General features: G+C 35.4%; 1 long non-coding RNA gene across 2 annotated transcripts in view; it reads right to left on the bottom strand.

Annotated features, from left to right (window-relative positions):
• The window catches only part of LOC108527819 (uncharacterized), a 140,438-nt gene that overhangs the window by 15,059 nt on the left and 105,315 nt on the right, over positions 1 to 20,064 (bottom strand). The window contains exon 4 of one of the 2 annotated variants that reach the window (XR_001884942.1): positions 14,068 to 14,138. The exons of the other annotated variant lie outside the window; for it this stretch is intronic. This is a non-coding gene — a long non-coding RNA (uncharacterized LOC108527819). Of the gene's footprint in view, positions 1 to 14,067; positions 14,139 to 20,064 lie in introns of those variants that run through there. 2 annotated transcript variants of the gene reach the window in all.

Consider the following 20,064-nt stretch of genomic DNA (forward strand, 5'->3'; position numbering starts at 1 on the left):
TTTCCTGATTTTTTTTCTACCAGCTTAAATCTGCTGTTAATGCCCTCTAGTGATCTTTTCACTTCACTTATAATTTTCAACTCAAAAATTTCTATTTGGCTCTTTTTGAAATAATTTGTATATCTTCTTTAATATTCTCTATTTGATGAGATAGCAGTATCTCTTTTGTTTTACTTCTTTAGGCATGGTTTCCTTTAGTTCTTTTTAAACATATTTAGAATTGTTCATTGAAAGTCTTCATCTAGTCAGTTTAACACCTGGACCTCCTCCCAGACAGTTTCTGTTAGAGGCTTTTTTCCCCTCTGTATGGGCCTTCGATTCCTGTGTCTTTGCCTATCTCTTAATATTTTATATTGTTTTTAAAAACTGGAAATTATAAAACAATATAATGTGGCAACTCTGATAATAACCTAGTTTGCTGCCAGTTGGTGATAGTTTTTCTTTCACACCTTCTAAAATTTATTGTGTAAAGTCTGAATTCTTTACACTGTTAATCACTTTAAGTGTCTGGTTAGTTTAGTGCTCAGCTAATGTTTGAATAAAGCATTTTAAATGCCTTAAACCAATAAATATTCACCTCTTCACCAAAGGACACTGTGTATATGTTGGCATGCATCATCAGTGATCTAGCAGTTGACAACTCTGCCTTAGCTTTCACTTCTTACTTATACAGAGCCTCAAGGTAAGCTAGATATGAGAGTTTAGAGCTGTCTCAAGTTTTTCCTCAGCATGCAACCAACCCTAAACAGGCACACATTTCTAAATCTGTATGTTGTTGTCTAGATCCCCAGGAATATATCAGCGATTTTCAAAGTCCCCTGTGAATATTTTATTCCCAGACTTTCTATTTAAATTGCTTTCTTTTTGGCAGATTATTCACTCCAGCTGATAGCCCTCTGTCAGGCAGCTACAATTAAATAATCACCATCTTTTGTTTTCAACAAATGCTCAAGAGAAAAATCTGTTCATATTGATTGAGTTCTGGGTTAGGGCAGATGGAGATAAGCCTTATGAGTGTAAGTTTACTGTAAGTTACCAAACAAATAATACAATAACAAATTTTCTGTACAACAAATCTCCACAACATAAGTTTACCTATGCAACAAACCTGTACCTGTACCCCTGAACTTAAAATAAAAGTTAAAAAAAAAAACAATTCTTTGGTAATGGGGCTTTTTGGAATGTTACCAAACAATTCTGTTGCTATTAATGACTATTAGGCTCCTGGTGTTCACAGATACCATATTTGTGAGAATGTTAGTTTTTAAGGGTATCATGGAGCTAGTAAAAGAGAATAGCAATAGGGAAAGTTAGGACACCACAAAGCTCACTGTTCTTGCTGAAATTCAGCAATTTTTATTGAATAACTGTTGCTCAGGCTGTTTTAAACTTTTTGATTTCCTGTATTCTGAAATAGTTGACTTAGACAACTTTTATCAGTTTTCTTATTGCTTTTATGAATAATTTTTTAATAATTTCAACCTTTATTTGAGATTCAGAGGGTATGTGTGCAGGTTTTTACAAGCAGTATGTAATACTCAGTATGTAATACTGAGGTTTCGAATGTAAACTATCCCATCACCCAGATAGTGAGCATAATACCCAATAGGTAGTTTTTCTATCCTTGCCACCCTTCCTCCTCCCCCTTCTAGTAGTCCCCAGTGTCTATTGTTCCCATCCTTAGGTGCATATGTACCCAATCAGGAGCTACTGATTTTTGTATGTTGATTTTGTATCCTGAAACAAAATTTGATCATTAGTTCCAGGAGCCTTTTGGGGGGGATCTTTAGGGTTCTCTATGTACAGCATCATATCATCAGGAAAAGACAGAATTTGACTTATTCTTTTATGAATGCCTTTTTTCTTTCTCTTGATTGCTCTGGCTTCCTGAAAGATGTTTTGGAAGTACTCCTTGCACTAGTCCAGCAGTGCTTCCCAAGCTGTGTATTGGACTGATCTTATTTGAACAGTCACAAAAGAAAACAAAACAAAACCAAAAAAAGGCCCATGCCTAGGAGCTTTGCTGAAAATAACAGTGGTCTCTAGTTCAGCAATCAAGCAAAGAAGGCCAAGATCACAGCTGCCTGAAGTGGAAACACTGGTTGGGGCAAATAAAAAACCTGCCCAAAAATTAACCTAGATTAACAAGGAGATCTAGGGAATGAGATAGACATAATGGGCTTTGATAAACTCCCAGGTATTCCTATTGAAGAGAGGGGAGAAAAAGAAATCTGTGTGGATGTTAAGGAGAAACCAGAATCGGCCCATTATCTGTGTGTCTTTTCCTTAATTGGAGGTCCTACACAAGCAGAAAGTTAAAGCTAATAAAAATTTGTAAACTACCTCCATTTTGAATATATGTCTCAGTCCACATACAGATTTCTTCAGCAACAGTTGGGAGTCCTATAGGCTCAAGTTTTCTGAGCACAACCTCTGACCAATAATTGGCTGACATTTAGGATTTGCTAGCCAAAGATGCAGCACCTAAGAAGCCATCCTTAAAAATAAAAACAAGAATACAAAGAATAAGCAGGAATATCAGTGTCTGCACACTCCACAGGAGATCTACACCACATAATTTGTTCAATCAAGTCATTAAACTAATAAACAAACAAAAAACACTAGCAGCAGCAATAAGCAATAACTACTATGACCCCTTGGAAAGTGATTGGAATTTATAGCTGCCACAACATATCATCTAAAATATCCAGTTTTCAACCAAAATTACAACAAAAGCAAATAAACAAGGAAATTTCATTTATGGATAGAAAAAAAAAAGCAGTCAACAAAAACTGACTCTGAGAGGGTTGAGATGTTGGACTTAACAAAAAATACTTCAAACCAGCTATTACAAATAAGTTCAAAGAACTCAAGAAAATCATGTGTAAAAAACTAAAGGAAAGAATGATGTCAATGTCTCACCAAATATCAATTAGCAAATATCAACAAAGAGATTTTAATAACCAAATAATTCTGGAGTTGAAACTATAACAGCTGAAATTTTAAAATCACTAATAGCGTTTAACTGCAGACTTAAGCTGGCAGAAAAGAAAAAATCAGAGAACTTGAAGACAAGTCAACAGACATAAACAGTCTGGGAAACAGATCAAAAACACTGAAGAAAAATGAACATAGTCTTAGAGATATGGGTGACATCGTCAAGTATACCAACATGTGTTATTAAAATTTTAGAAGGAGGCTGGGCACAGTGGCTCATGCCTGTAACCCCAGCACTTTGGGAGGCCAAGGTGGGTGGAACACTTGAAGTCAGGAGTTCGAGACCACCCTGACCAACATGATGAAACCCCATCTCTATTAAAAATGCAAAAATTAGTCAGGCATGATGGTGGGTGCCCATAATTCCAGCTACTCAGGAGACTGAGGCAGGAGAATCACTTGAACCTAGGAGGTGGAGGTTGCAGTGAGCCAAGATCGTGCCACTGTACTCCAGTCTCGGCGACAGAGCAAAACTCCATCAAAAAAAAAAAAAAAAAAAAAAAAAACCTAGAAGAAGACAGACTGAAAGTGACAGAAATATTTGAAATAATACTGGCTGAAAACATTCCAAATTTCATAAAACTACCACTGCATGGGACCCACCATGGGCCAACTGAACCAGAGTATCTGAAAATAAAGACGAGGTACTACTTTGAAGTTAGACAATTTCAGGGTGCAGACAGAATTGAGGACTACAGATCTGAATAAATGGTTTGCAATTATGACTACTCATTAAAATAGTCTATGGAGTTTATATATCTCTAACCCCCCAAATTCTCAAGTAATTATACTCAGATGTGCCCAAAGCATATGATCCCCCCTTGCCCCTCGCCCCCCGCCACTCTGCAACCCAGGCTGGAGTGCAGTGATGTGATCTCGGCTCACCCCAACCTCCAACTCCTGGGTTCAAGCAGTTCTCCTGCCTCAGCCTCCCAAATAGCTGGGATTACAGGCACCAGCCTTTATGCCAGGCTAACTTTGTATTTTTACTAGAGATGGGGTTTCACCATTTTGGGCAGGCTGCTCTTGAACTGCTGACCTCAAGTAATCCACCAGCCTCAGCCTCCCAAAGTGCTGGGATTACAGGCATGAGCCACCATGCCTAGCCAAGCATATGAATTTTTAAAGCTCTCTAATGTGGAGTCAGCTAGGAACCACTGATATAAAGAAAAGTATGATTGCTTCCTTTCTTTAAAAAAAGATAACAATACTAACATACCTCAACTTGAAAAAGCAATTTTAATAATTATATTCACATTTTTTTCACTTCCAGCAAAATGTCATCACCACCAATCATCATCTTTTCATTGGAAGATATTTTCTATATATACATAAATACTAAAATCTAAATTTCTTAATGAGAGTTAAAGATGCAACTAAATTATTCACATAATCTACCACAGAGCAATCTTGTAAGCATAATAAACATCACAATATTTTATCCTATTACGAAAAAAGAAAATAACATTATGATACAAGATTTTATAGTAATTTGTTTTAGAGATTACATTTCTTTTTTATTTTAAAGGAGGCTAAAGATCATAGAGCAAGGAACTTAAAACTTTTGTGAAATAAGTCTCTTAACTACATTACATAAAATATTATTACATTATACCAGCTATCAAGACCTTGCAGAAATAAAATGAAGACTTGATAATCCATTTTGATTGCAATTAAATACATCCCTCAATCACTCTTCCAAAGCCCACTATCTTATTTAGGCCTCCTGAGTGGAGACAATGTCTCCACATTTTGAATGATATTATCAAGTTTTGAAAATACAATCAAAGCGATGCTAATTCCTGATATTTCTCAGTGCAAAAGAATGAAACTCCTGTAAAGCATTAGTGCGAATTTTCCAGAATTTAACACGTTGTGATACAATTTTAGTTGTTCTTATAATAAAGAAAATGTCAGAGTCTCAGAGACTGATTTGGGTGCTGTATACCCTGAAGTCGTCTAATCCTACCATTTGGGCACCAGTCCATAATACTTTAAATGCCGGAGAAGCGTACTCATCTGTATTTAACCCACTGGCTATTATTTCAATCACCCAGTCACAGCAGCTGACTGCACCACTTATAACCCCTGCTGTGCTCATCTCCACAGGGGATAGGCAAAAAATTGGGTATGATGGGATGCCATTGTGAGCTGGCATTAGAGTTTTGCCTTTCCCAGTGCTGAACACTGTAACTGATTAGGCGGAAAGGCACTGAGGAGCATTTCAACAGGAAGGGAAATGCCTTGTTACCTCTTAGTGCACACTTGAGTGGGTCTCGCAGACCTCTCTTTGTCCTCGTGCCTGAGTTGCCTTTCCCTCTATAGCTGATAATGGACAAAGAGTACTGCCCTATGTACTATGTTTTTAAAATACCAAAATTTAGTAATTGAGAAAATAATTTATGGAGAAAACAGAAAAAAAAATGTGGTGGACAAAACCTCAGTCCACCTCAGACTTTAGTAGGTTCCCATTACTCCTGCTATAATTTTGAGTACTGAGAATTTGGTTTTAAAGAGACCCTACTAGCAATTTATTTTTTCTCTTTTGCATTTCCACATCTATGATGTCAAGTTGGGCCTCTTGAGACTTTTGTTCTATATGGTCATGATTGCTTTAAGCAACTTTATTATGAAGGTAAAACAGAACAGCAATATGGTTATGTCCTCCCATGTAGATGCCTAGGGTGAGCACATTTTCCCTTGGGTCTCCCTGGGATGTGGAAGCATATTCCTTCTATAACAGCATCTTGAGCTGTTAAAGCCCACTGGAGAACTCCTCTCTGGAGATACAAGGACTGTGAAAACCAAGGGAGTGAAGTCAGGAAAAGATGAGTACATAGCAGTAGAGCCTGAATGGAAGAGAGGCGAGAATTTAAATGTCTCAGGAGGGGCCACGCTGTAAAGAGAAGAGAAAAACTTCAATAAAAGAGCATTTGGGAAAATGTAAACTGACTGATCATTTGGGAAATCAGTTTGGGGCAAGCTTCTCAGACTGTTTAGGAGGCAGAACTGTGCCTATTGCCAGTCTTATTATATAATCTAATAAACAGATTCCTGCCCTGCATCATAAAGAACCCAGAAGTAAGTGCAACCCTCCAAGTTAGACCAAATCCAGCTTAGTCTGAACCCTACCTGTTCCCCAGGTGGTATCTGACTTGTACTTAGAAGTATTATATAATCTTTCATTCATTGTTCTCTCTAATCCTAGACAGTGTCTGCATATTATTTGTTTGTCTGCTCTTAAAGAGCATTTTCAAAAAGACTTAATGGATTTAGTCCTGCATTTTGAATCTTAAAATATTAGAAGCTGCAAATCAAATGAGAAAAGGAAATGACAAAATATCCATCCATATGCCCCTTTCCATTTCCTATTAACTACAAAATCTAACTAACCCAAACAACACACACCCACCCTTAAATGTTCTTCCTTTATTTTTTCAAACAATCAGCTTTGTATCATCCTTTAAGACTCAATTTAAATGTCAAGGCCACCAGTCAATAGCATCTGGCTTGGTTTTTTCTCTCGAAAATTTCTTTATTTCCTTCATAACTACTATCATTTGTTAGTTACCTATCTGCCATTTAAATGAAACTTCAGTGAAATAAGAGCCATATTTATCACAGACCCTAACAGACAACATGTCATAAATATTTCTTATGGAGATTAATATATTCAGACCAGAAAAATATATTTTGTAGCTCCTCTTGATAGGTCATATTTCTACTGGGAGTAACTCTTAGCTCTAACAAACAATATCAGATACAAGTTACCCTTGTACTTTGTACATATGTATGTTTTCATTCATAAAACACATTAATTCCTTCTTTTATAAATGAGACTGATTTTTCTGAGCACCTGTAATGTAACAAATGTTGTTTTAGATTTTCATAGCAACAAAAATGAATATGGCATGGACCCTGGCAGGAGGAATCCACAGTGTTGAACATCATGGTTGTGATACTAGGCTTCATGCAATTTGCCTGGTCCTTTTATGACTCTGTGCCATTGCACATGCTGTTTCTATTTCCTGGAATGCCTTGGTAGCTTCTTTCTTAGCTTGAAATACCTTCCTCATTCTCCAAAACTTACTGAATGGTGATGACACATGCTGTATTTTAAACATGCACACAGAGAAAAAAACACAGGGTTTTTTACAACTGCCATCTAGAACCATGGTCTTCTTACAATAAAGAAAACTCATGCTGAAAATATTGACAGTGCAACTTCTCTAAAATAATGTGTCTTTGAATTCCTGATGCAAACACAGGAAGCCTCGACGATGTTAGGCAAACTGAAATTTAGATGACTATGCTTTGACATTAGATGGTGCTTGGGGCTGGAGGGTTAGAAACAGCTAGAAATTCACTTTATGCTGTGAGCCTAACTGAAATAAATTTGTCATTGCAGAAATGTAGAATATCAGCAATTAAGAGTTTCTGCCTTAAAAAGTATGTAAACGTTTAGATTCTAGATGCTATTTCCTTAGTGAGAACAGTGCTGAGAACACTACCACAGAAGCTTTAACCCTTAAAACACAGTCTTGTGTGAGATTTCCCCATAGTTTAATGCAATCCTGACTTTTCTAAATAGAGATTAAAGAAAAACAGCATAACTAATTTTAAATAGAGAATAAAACAAAATTCCTGACACATGCAAAAACTCATAAATTATAGTTTAGTAGAGAATACTGGAGAGAGAAATACCATTATATTTATCATATACCCTTAAAAGCTTTGCGTGTTGCCAAAATGGCATACAATAGTGAAAATCATAAATGTAATTTACCACATTTCAGAGAACTCTGTGATATATTGTCCACAATTTGTAATAGCTCTTATAGACAACTATAACATATTTTGGAAATAGAACAAGAGCAGCCCAGAATCTTTTTCTGTCAACCACTAATTTACCAGAAAGCAAACTTTCTGGAACTTGTTGTCAGCTCCAGAATGAGGGTGATTTTCTCTTTTATTCTCTTTTCTTTTGAGGATTACAAGTACCTGTGCTTTAAAAATGTGTAAAAGGTTTGTACATTTCTATGCCATGCTACACAGTCACCTTCAAATACCTAGAAATATGACTATTTTCTAACAATATTTCATCTATGTTTTTCTTTCTCTAAAAAGTACACACTATAGATGATAAAGTTGCTGAATATGCCTTATGAATAAATTTTAATAAAATTTTCAAGAGTGTGAAAACATATAACATGAGTACCTAGCCAATCAATTACAGTACCTGCCACTATTTAGCCCTCACACTTCACCACATGACTACAGATTTAAAAGAGAGCAGGCATCAGCTAAGTGGACCATGGTAAATTTCCCCTCAAAAGATCCTCACTATAGATAAGCCCATCTGTATTCAGCCATGGGGCAGAGTGTGTTTTCTAAGTTGGCAATGCCTAATGATTTGATTATATACTAACCTATCATTCAGAATCCAGTCTCTAGTCAAGGTCCTTCATCAGGAGGCTGGGACTACTCACTTGCCTTCCCCAATCCTCCAGCCACTGCATACTGAGTCATTCAAGATCTTCCAAAGAGCCATGCTCCACTCTGACAGTATGGAGTTTTGTTACTGTCCTTCCTACAAACTCTTCTTTTTTTTTTTTTTCTTGGTTTTGTTTGGTTTTGTTTGGTTTGGTTTGGTTTGGTTTGAGACAGAGTCTTGCTCTGTCACCCAGGCTGGAGTGCAGTGGTGAGATCTCAGCTCACTGCAACCTTTGCCTCCCGGGTTCAAGCAATTCTCCTACCTCAGCCTCCTGAGTAGCTGGGATTACAGGCACACACCACCACACCCAGCTAATTTTTGTACCTTTAGTAGAGATGGAGTTTCACAATGTTGGTCAGGCTGGTCTCGAACTCCTGACCTTCCAATCCGCCTGCCTTGGCCTCCCAAAGGGCTGGGATTACAGGTGTGAGCCACATCGCCCAGGCCTTTTCTATCTTTTAAGCAACCGCAAAGCAATTCCTTTGGTTGCCCATGTGAGGGAAAATTCTCTTCATATTTAGATTTCTCCATCTGTAGTAGAATGACTTAATCAAACGATATTTATTTTCTGCTGTCCTATAAATTCCTTGAGGGCAGATATAGGTCACTTTTTTTTTTTCATTTCTATAATGACTTGCCTATTGTTTTTAACATGACAGTACTGAATAAAGCTTTCTTAACAAATACACATCTGAGCTTTTCTCTCTTCCCCAGAGCTCTATTTAGTAGGGAGGTAGTGAACTATGTATCTCCCTGGTCTAAACATGGGTTTTTTATTGCTCTCTGACTTAATGCCTATGGTAATTGCTGCCACCCTGCACCAATGCCTCAAGTCCATTTTCCATATAGAAGTCAGACTGATCTTATTAGAGCATATATTAGAGCATTTCCTTTCCCTGATTAAATTTCTCCAGTGATTTTGCACAGGCATTTAAAATTAAATTCAAACTCCCTTTTCTGGCCTTGGTGATCTTGTCTTGTACATGTCTTCATCCTCCCCTGATACCTCTCTTCCTCTTGCTCAATGCACCTCAGACACAGTGGTCTTCTTTATGGTCTTGGAACAACCAGGTAATTTCCAAATTAGTACATTGAATTTACCATCCTCTTAGCCTGAAACTCTGTGCTTCTATATCTTCACATGGCTAGTTTAGCCTCACTGATACTTACTCTAAAAGCCTTCTCTGAGTATCGTGTCCAAAGTAGCTGCCCAAGATGCTCTCTGTCATGTCACCTATTTTATGTTCTTAAGAGCTCTTACAATTTTCTGAAATTTTCCAAGGCATGGATTTATTACCTGTCTTCCCCACTGTGTTAATCCCATGAGATTAGGAATCCCATCTGTTTTATTTCCCACAATATCCTTAGTACTTAAAACAGTGTCTGGCACACAATTGGCACTCAATACATGATTACTGAATAAATAAATGAATGAAACTGGTTTTTGCTTCCACACTTCAACTTTTTAATTTTCTTTTACAATTTTATTCTCAAAAATAGCTCTCTTTTATAATCTAAGGGTAATCCCAAAATAGTACATGCAGAAATCATGGCTTAATCATCTTTGAACTTATTCAGTCTACCATGTGTCAGGCATATAGTTGGTGCTCAGTATTTATAAAATTCCATATGTATATAATCATTTATTCTCATATATGCTCAGGAGTTATATGTACAGATGTACCCAAATGCAAACTCCAACTAATGAATATATTTTATTACTGAAGTTCATTTTTCACTTTGTTCATTTGGTTAGAAAAAGATGCTTTCTGAGTTTTAATTTTGTAGAGGAGAAGTTCTATTCACAAATTAACTGATATTCTATTTAGCCTATCACCTTCTGAACTCTACAACCTAATAGCCTCTTATAAAATTCTTATTAACTCTGACCCCAGCTTGTTTTGGTAAAGAAAATCTACAGTACTGATTTATTTAGGTCACCTACCCTTTCCTTCTTATTTGGGCTTATTTGTGAGTATAATTAAAATTATTTCTTAAATAGCTACCCATCTTTCTAAATCAAATCAATTTTTGGAATTACTGCACATTTTCACACACAAATATACACATTTTTTCTTCATTGTTATTGCTTTGGTTTGCTTCATCTATAATTTACAATTACATTTGCTAATGATATGAATAAATTCTACAGCTATACTCACTATTTTTCCTTTACTATCATGAAATTAATTAAGATAACACGGTCACTTTGTCCCAAGTCTCTTATCACTTTCATATCAATAATTAGTTCTCTCTGTGGTCAGAATTAATTCCAGACTCTGCATTCCTCAAATTGTTTTCTTCATTTTCTGATTGACAAAATAATCCAAAGCAATTGAAAAGTATTTTTAAGTCTGCTTTTACAAATTTGGACTTTTAACAAGTGTCTAAATACGTGAGGTCCTCTATTCAAAAACCTTCCATTGCTTCTCCCACTCCTGGAATCTGGTTTAGGAAAGTCTTAATTACAACCCATTCTGCCTGAAGCAGTTAAGGCTATATGTCTGTTCTGGACAGGAATCCCTTGATTCTAAGGATCAAAAGACTTTCCAAATGAGATCAAGTGAGGGGACTCAAAAAGGATGCAGTGGACTATCACAGAGAATCAGGCCATGTAGCAAGAAGACCTGGAGCAACTAAGAAGCAAAGCACCTTGGTTCAAATTCTATCTCTACCATTTATAAAATGTGTAAATCTGAGCAGCCACACTTCTCAATAGAATAACATTTCTAGCATTCTATAGAAACATACTTGTTTTATTTTATAAATACCAAATTATAACAACCTTGTAGATTATGAACTTTAGTATTCCATAAAAATCATTCCTATGAAATGTCAACATTTTGAAGCTTATAAAAGTCAAAGAAAGGACTCAACTTTAAAATTCTATTCTAGGCTATCAGAGAATCCTAGTAGCGCACCAAAGAATCCTGGACCCTACTTTGAGAAACACTTTCCTCCAAAAAGAAAGAAATCTCAGTGGTTAAGAGCATAGGCCCTGGAGTAGGAAAAACTTGCATTTAAATCTGTACTCTAGCAAAAATGATCTGTATAAATTTAGGCAAGGTATTTTAACATCTCTTTATAGAGAGAAATATAAAATATGAAGTAGAAATACGTTTATGTATTTCCTCGTTCACAAAGTGAGAATCACAGAATTCACTTCCTAGATTTATTATGAGCAATAAATAAAATGATATCTGAGGTTAGTGAAATGATGTCCTAGAGTATTAGCTATTACTTCCATCGTACACACACACACAAAATTCAACAGAATTTCTCACCTCTTGAAGATAATCTATCCAATAACCACCTTTCTGCCTTTTTACCTGGATACCTTTTTCTCCTTCTGCATCAGCATTATCTCACTGAGACTGTAAGCCAACCAAGAGCAGAGATTACATGTGAAAATTTGCCTGAAACATCTAAATAACTGGATTAGAACTTTTGGGTAATGTTATTACTGTAAAGTAGGAGATGGCTATAAAATTACCTAATCTATAATTAATCCTATTTTTCTTCTGGATTCATCTTTTTTTGAAGTCCATAAAATTCAGCAGAGTTCACTTCATAACACTTAGAAAGAATATGTCTTGTAATAATTGTTTCCTAGGATGGAAAATCACATAGAATAGACTGACAAACAACTTGTCCAATAATAAAACAATTTTCTTTTAAAGCAAATTCATTTTTTTCCAATCTGATTGATGTTTTCTTATTGAGCCTATATATGAGTTTGTTAAAAAGTTCTATAAATCTTTAGCATTCATATTCTATCATTTTAAATTTCAGAGACCGGATAAATGTTGAGAAAACACCTATAGCTAACTCCTCCTGCCTAAGACTCCTAAAACAAGTCACTTCACGCTAAATCTGAGCATACAAATTGGAAGGACACTGCTAAAGCTGCAGAAGGACATGAACAGACACCCCAAAGAATTGTAAGTTTCAAGAGTTTTAAGATTATGAATTATGAAGAAGATTAGCCTTGATTCAACCTTCCTATCTTAGAGATGAAAAGATTAAGCAAGATCTCACTGGTTCAATGACAGGCTTTTTCAAATCTTCTAAGGCAGAAAACAGATTGAGTCCAATGAGTTGGCTGAGCTACTACAGACAGAAAGTAATTCAAAAGTCATTGACGAAAGTTGATAAGGGACCAGACCCCAGGCAATCAAGACTATGTTTTCTACAGGAAAGATTGCTAGATTCTAACACCAAAGTAATAAAAAGATTATATTGGAACAGTGTGAATTGGGGATGATAAATATTTTACTATTCTAGAGGACAAATTTGAAAATGAACAGATATAAAGCTAATAATTACCACATGCAGATCCAGATACCAAGTACATATTCATTCATGATTGCATTAATGAGCACCTTGCCCTGCTCCCAGGCTCTGAGGAATAAAGTAGTGAACAAGGCAGTTATTCTTACAAAATCATTGAGAAGCAAGCATTACAAGTTCAACTGAACAATTTGATTAAAACTCTTTTCTGAACTTCAGAAATATTAAAAATGACCACAATAATACAGTAAATGAGAAAACAGACTTCCAACTCTAAACTGAGTGTTCTTCCCTTTGCATAATGCTTGTCCAAACAGTAGGTTGCCCTGAAATATAAATAGCCTCTATCCCTATTATTCCCACTGGTTGGGTACAGGCTCTGAAGGCAGATGGTCTGTGTACAAATCCCACTACTACCTAGTAACCTTAGAGAACCTAGAGCGAGATCTCTAAGTATCTCACATGCCTCATCTGAAAAATGGAAGTGATAACAGTGTGAATTTCATAGAGATGTTGCGAGAGTTACAAGTTCTCGAAACAGTGCCTGCATACCATATACTTTTCATAAATGTCAAACATTATTATTATTACTATTATGTATACATATATACACCTACATGTGTGCATACATTTAATTTTATTTTGTGAACTGAAATCTACTTTGCATATAAAATTTGACAGATGTTAGTGATTTGTTTTACCATCTCTGAAAATGTACCACAATCATAATAAAATATGCTAGTTTGGATCAATAATAAAGTCTTCCTATCTAAATGGTTTAAATTGACAAACATTGGCAAAGTTTTGGAAATTAAGTCTGCAGACCCAGATTTTTAAAATAAGACTGACATTTATTACAGCTGCACATAGGAAAAGTGGGAGAAGCATACACAGGACCTTCATATTGCAACTGTGAAAATGGTGCCCTGTGAAAATGGTGCTCTATGGAGGTGTGCAGCCGGCCAAGCTGTTCCTAATGGCTCCAAGCACACAGAAATGACTCACCCCCAGTTGTCCTGGTAAATGTAATAAATAGCCTGACTCCATTTTTGATGTTTGGCTATTGACAACTTTCAACATTCCCACCCTCTTCCTCTTTCTCCTTAGCACTAGCAGGTAGTTCAAACAGCACTCACTGTATCCCCACTACCTAACCACTATAAAAGTCCCAAACGCACTCCATTTCTTATTCATGCATTTTATTTTGGGATCCACTTGGGAAATTTGTCCTGCTCTTCTCAGAAACCCTCATTATGTGGGTAACAAACCTTTTAATATGCTATTGGTGCAGGTGTGGTATCCTCAGTCTTGATATCAAAACCAAATTTCGGATTGGGTAGGAAGGTACATTCAGCTTCTGAAAGGCACCACAACAGTATCTTAAAGGTCAAAACCATTCCTTTAGTCATTCCTTGCAAAACTAGCTCAGTGGTTCAGGTAAGTAATTTAAGGGAATCTTTAAAATAACTACTTCCTGAGAGTTAAGGGTCTCTTTATTCAATAATTACTTTTATAGAGTTTTCTAAGACACTGCTTTTCATTTTTCTGTGGTCATCTCTTCTTAGGAACATGATATATTTTGCCTTTAGGTTGGGAATGTTAGAGAGAGGAGTCTTGGGAAAACAATGAGAGTTGAAGACAGAGATTTCTAAGGACACAAGGGCACCTGGATAGGGGAATGCTGACACAGACAAAAATATTTTCTAGTTTTCCCATAACAATTTCAGATTACCTGTTACCACAGCATCACTATTTATAGTAGCCCCTTTTTACTCTCAGAAGTACCCCGATTGGATGACAGTTTATACATAATCTGATAGAGTCTTTGTCAAATGCATCTTGAGACACACTGTGTACATCTCAAGTACCGTGTACTTGAGACCACGGTACATCTACAGAGGAGGGAAGAGTAGAGTCTTCATCAAAGATATTGTAAGAACTCTGAGAAGCTATAACAATTGATGAAATACCTGTATTTCTCAAGTAACTTGGAATACAGAAAGAGATGGGTATGTAATTGTCGTCACGGTACTCTGACAGTTGCTATAATTGATAGTGATATGGCAATAAAAATACATATGATTTCAAGAAGTATCTTTTTTGATAGGTTACATATGTAAACAGGAGATTTGGAGTTGAGAGACATTCCAATTTCTGCTCCATTGCTTTCTAAGTCTGTGACTTGAGTAATCATAATATCTGTAAATCTTAGCTTTGAAACAGATAGTTATTCCTGGTTTTCAAAACTGTTATAAGATCTAAAAAAGCTAACATAGGTAAAGGTCATTACAGAACACCTGGCACATAAAAGGCACTATATAAATTACAGCTATTGCATATTGTGATAATGACACCATTATCACCACACCCACTATTTTTATTGTTATTATTATTATTGTTTATGGCAACATTATCCAGGTTACCAAGTTCTTCCAAGTATTCTTCTGTGTTTGATTTAATAAAGAAAATAATTCTGTATAAAAGCCACCTACATTAATGAATTTTTTTGTTTTAAGGCTGCTGGTTGGGACTATAAATTGAAACTATACTTCTGAAAGGTAATTTGTCAAAACATATAAAATCCTTAAAATGTATATATATTTTGAATGAACATTTGCATTTATAGATTTTCATCCTTAGAGAAAATTATTTTCATACATAGTCAACAGGGTTTAGTAATTTGGGGCATAAACTTTGGGTCACATAGCACAAAATTAAATATCACACTTAATTATTAAGTTACAGAAAATCTTTAGTGCTTAGTCATTTCCTTTTTAAGACAGAAATAGTTATCTATTTCATGGGACTATCAGGACAATATAATAAAATTATGGAAGCAAAGAGTAGTGTATGGACTTTAATAAGTGTTCAAGTGTCATTTTATTAGATACAACAAGTCATTTCAAAATTATTTATAATCATGAATTTAAAATTAGTTGAACTATGTTATAATAAAGGAAACAATTAAAGTTATACATATAATTAGAGTATTTTAATGTAACAATGGAGCATTTAAAAATAATATGAAGTGTATGATTATTCTTATTTTAAGTAAAACTTTTTTTTTTATTTTGAGATGGAGTCTTGCTCTTGTCGACCAGGCTGGAGTAAAATGACATGATCTCTGCTCACTGTAACCTCTGCCTCCCGGGTTCAAGTTATTCTCCTGACTCAGCCTCCTGAGTAGCTGGGATCACAGGTGTGTGCCACCATACTCAGCTAATTTTGTATTTTGTATTTTAGTAGAGATGGGGTTTCACCATGTTGGCCAGGCTTGTCTTGAACTCCTGACCTCAACTGATCTACCTGCCTCAGCCTCCCAAAATGCTGGGATTACAGACGAGAGCCATCATCGCACCAGGCCAAGTAAAACTTTCAAGTAAAACAGTTTGAGTATAAAAATGTAAGAGTAGCTATTTCTCTTCAGTGCGACTATATATGATTATCATTCTTGTTTTCCCTATGTTTCAAAAAGTGATACGAAATATGACTTACCTTTATAATCACAAAAGTTTAAAGTTATAAAATGAAGGAAATCCCCAAAATGTATATTTACTTGTCTACAATCTTGTGATTGCTTTTTAATTGCTTTATAAAGCATTTTAGTATGGATAGTGCAAAAGTTACCATCAGTCTAGGTCAAATATTTAAAATAATTCAGAATCTCTCAGTTAGTTCAATCCAAATTCATTATACTTATGAAGATTCTCTCTCTGAATTCTATTTGGCACCCTATCAGTGACTCTACACTTAACAAAACAGGTGCAACATTAATGAGAGCAAGGTAGAAAACCTCCCAAGCAGAAATAAGTGTTTTGACATTATCAAGTGGATTGGCTGTGTAAAATTGCATAGCAATGCAGATTACAATTCTATTTAAGACATAAGAATATTGTCTACTAACTACAAAAAATTGATGGAATTTGAGAGAATAAAACAATAAATTCTTGCTATTTCTGAGATACAGAGCAATAGGAAGAAGAAGAAGAGGAAGAGGAAGAGGAGGAGGAGGAGAAAGAGAGAGAGAGAAGGAAGGAAGGAAGGAAGGAAGGAAAGAAGGAAGAAGAAAATTCATCCAAAACCTTAGTCAGAACTGCTACAAATAACAGCTTATTTTTGACCCATGGAAAATGCATACTAAATTTATAAGGGCAGTTTAAACACAAATATAGAATTCTGCAAAGAGAATATGCATTTAATGGTGATAAAGCATATCTATTCAGAATAGGTTTCTATAATCTGAGATCAACAGTCACACCCTGGAGTCTAGGATCACTCTCACCTATTGTCATAGAAAGGCAGAGAAGAAGCAATAGCTTTAAGTATCCTTCAGAGTAATGGGTCATAGATAAATATGGAAATAACTAATTTGAGGGATGTTTTCACAACAGCTCCAAATTCTAGACCATGTGTTTGTTGCTATCATTTATCATATAATCCTTCTAAGGGTACCATTTAAGAATTTTAAAAACAATAGTAATAAAGGAAAAAAATACTCCACTGACAAACTTCAGTGTGCCACAAACAACAAGAAATGTGACTTTACAAATGCATATTCATTCAGTCAGTCTTATACTTCCTCCATCAATTTAATCTCTTTTCACTATATGTATCACTAGTGGATAATCAAACAACAGAATTTGCATGAAATTTTAGTCTGTACTTTAAAAAAAGACAAAAATTTCATCTTTCTATATTTTCCAGAATTTTTACAATTTCATGCAGTATGGCTCAGATACCCCCTTCCCATGACAAAGTCATTTGGCTAAGGGTCACATTAGAGTTGAAGATTTGCCCTGAAGCACACTCAGCCTAAAAGAGCATAACATCAAACAAGATGTTGTGCTCATGAATTCCATGTGAGACTATTTAATAGAGTTGGGTATCACACCAATGCCCTGAACTCAGAAGATATCCTCTGGTATAGAATTCTACAAGTCATACTACCAACTCACACAATTTTCTCTTTTAGTAAAAACAACTAGGTGTGATCAATAGTTTGGCAGGTCTATCCATAGTAATTACTGCTATTACTAAAATTGTACTTGACTCTTTTGCTCATATGACAATCAATAGGGCCAAAGAATTGTGGTTATAGTTGGGAGAAATCTTTTAAACTACTTAGTCCAAAATTACTTAGCCCAGCTCCCCCATTTTGAAGACAATGAAACTAAGAAAATAAATAACTTGTCCACATCTAAAGAGTCAGAGAGTTAAAAGAGCACCAAATAGAAGATTTCTTATATCATTTAATGCTATATCTCTTATCCCAAAAACTGGATCCAAAGTTAATTTGAGGTTAGGCTGTAAAAAAATATTTATTCATAACACCTAAGCAAGGAGAGTATTATTCAAAAACCAAATACTCAATGATTCTATTAAAGGTTGAATAAAATAATGGATGCCTTCCTCTGCTATTGCAAAATAGTGCCTTGTCTATGTATTCTATAACATATTCTAAAGGAATAAAAACGTTTATTCTAAAGTTTAACAAAGCTTCACAGAAGAAAAGAATCACTAAAACTCCAAAATGTCATTTTGTCCTCAAGTCAGGAAAATAGTAGAGGAAATATTTTCTACACATTAGCAATTTTTAGTGGCAGTTTCTCTGCATAAAATACAGCAGACAAAAATAAAACTCCCCAACACACATACACACATACACACATACACTCACATACACTCTCAAGTTTTATAATCATAAGAGGTAAAAGGATTCAGATACAGTTTGAGGAAACCAAGTAGTTACTGCCTACAAGGAAAATCTCCTGGGTGTTATGACCACATGACTCGAAGACTACATTCTAGTCCATGGCCCCCTCTATACACACAGTATTCCACATAATGGAGCTTTCTGAGAGTAACCTGAAATATCTATTTGTGGTCAGCACATGATAAATCAGGAATCATCAATTCCATAATATTTTCACTTTTGATTAGAGTGTGTTGACTTGAAGTTGGATGGTCAATATTTGTCAATTAAAGACCAAAAATAAAAGATTTACATAGAGTTAACTGTGCCCAGTGGGTTTAAAATAGATGAATGCCCCAGAGAGAAAAGTTTATTGGAGTTGAGTCACCCCAGAAAGATAACGCAGATCTAACTCAGAATAGAAATAAAAAATCATCACTGGTATCCACGTGGAGGAATACAATTGATTTTGTAATAATCATTTCCTCTAACAGGGCTCCATACTCAAGATTTAATCAATGAACTTCAGGTCCCTACTGATTCCAACTTTTCACAATTGAAAAAAAAGCATATAAAATACAGCTGAGTGGTATACAAAATTTACTAATGATTATCATCAAAATCAATTTCTTAGTGTCTCATGAGAATATTTTAAAATCCGCTTTAGAAGCAAGCACTTGGCCTTAAAAAACAGATTTTTCCAAATATTTCTGTGTAGTAATATAAATCAATGTCTTTGTAGTTCATCCTCAGTGAAATCACTACATCTTATTCTCACAACTCTCTTCTCGCTATCAACCCAATCATCCAAGCCAGAAATCTGGACATTGTCCTAGAAATTACTTTCTGTTTCACATCATCCCCTCACTATGTCTAATAGTTCATCAGTTCTAATCTACATCAGCTTTATACACTGTTTTCTAATCAGACCTCTGGCCTAGAGTACAACCACTGCTACTGTGATCCAGGCCCTCAGTTTATCTTCCCATGCAGTATCTCATGTCTTCTCTCAGCCACATCCCTCATGGACTTCCCCTCAAAATGCTTTGCTCCTTTTGTAAAATCCTTCAGAAACCAATCCTATACCTACAGAGTAGATTCTAAAGTACACAGGATAACATATAAGTTCCTCTAGTCTTTGATCCCTGCTAAATCACCAGTTTCATGCCTTGTCATACTTCTACCCATTCCTAAAGATTAAGAATCTCTGTGTAAAGCTTTCTATATTCTCTCTCCCACCCTCCATAACTAGAGGTGATTATCCTTCTCTGTAAGTATACATGGAAATCCATAGTACCACAGACAAAACTACTCACAACTCTATCCAGATTGTCACAGTGGATTTCAAATGATTGATTACATGTGTTTCCTAAAATATGAGTGGTAAATGAGCTATATTTCTAATGTGTACTCATTTTAATCAATGTTTAGAAATTGTCTGGAATCACTGTTGAGAAAGAACTGTTGAGAAACTTAACCTGAGCTGCATCCAAGCTGTATCTACTATTGGAGTCAGCAAAGGAACCAGTTATTTGTTATCCTTGCACTAGACTATGAGTGCTTTAGGGTAAACAAATTACTTAATGTTTTT

Source organism: Rhinopithecus bieti, unplaced genomic scaffold, assembly GCF_001698545.2.
Source record: "Rhinopithecus bieti isolate Rb0 unplaced genomic scaffold, ASM169854v2 scaffold_2572, whole genome shotgun sequence".
In the NCBI taxonomy this organism is placed as follows: domain Eukaryota; kingdom Metazoa; phylum Chordata; class Mammalia; order Primates; family Cercopithecidae; genus Rhinopithecus; species Rhinopithecus bieti.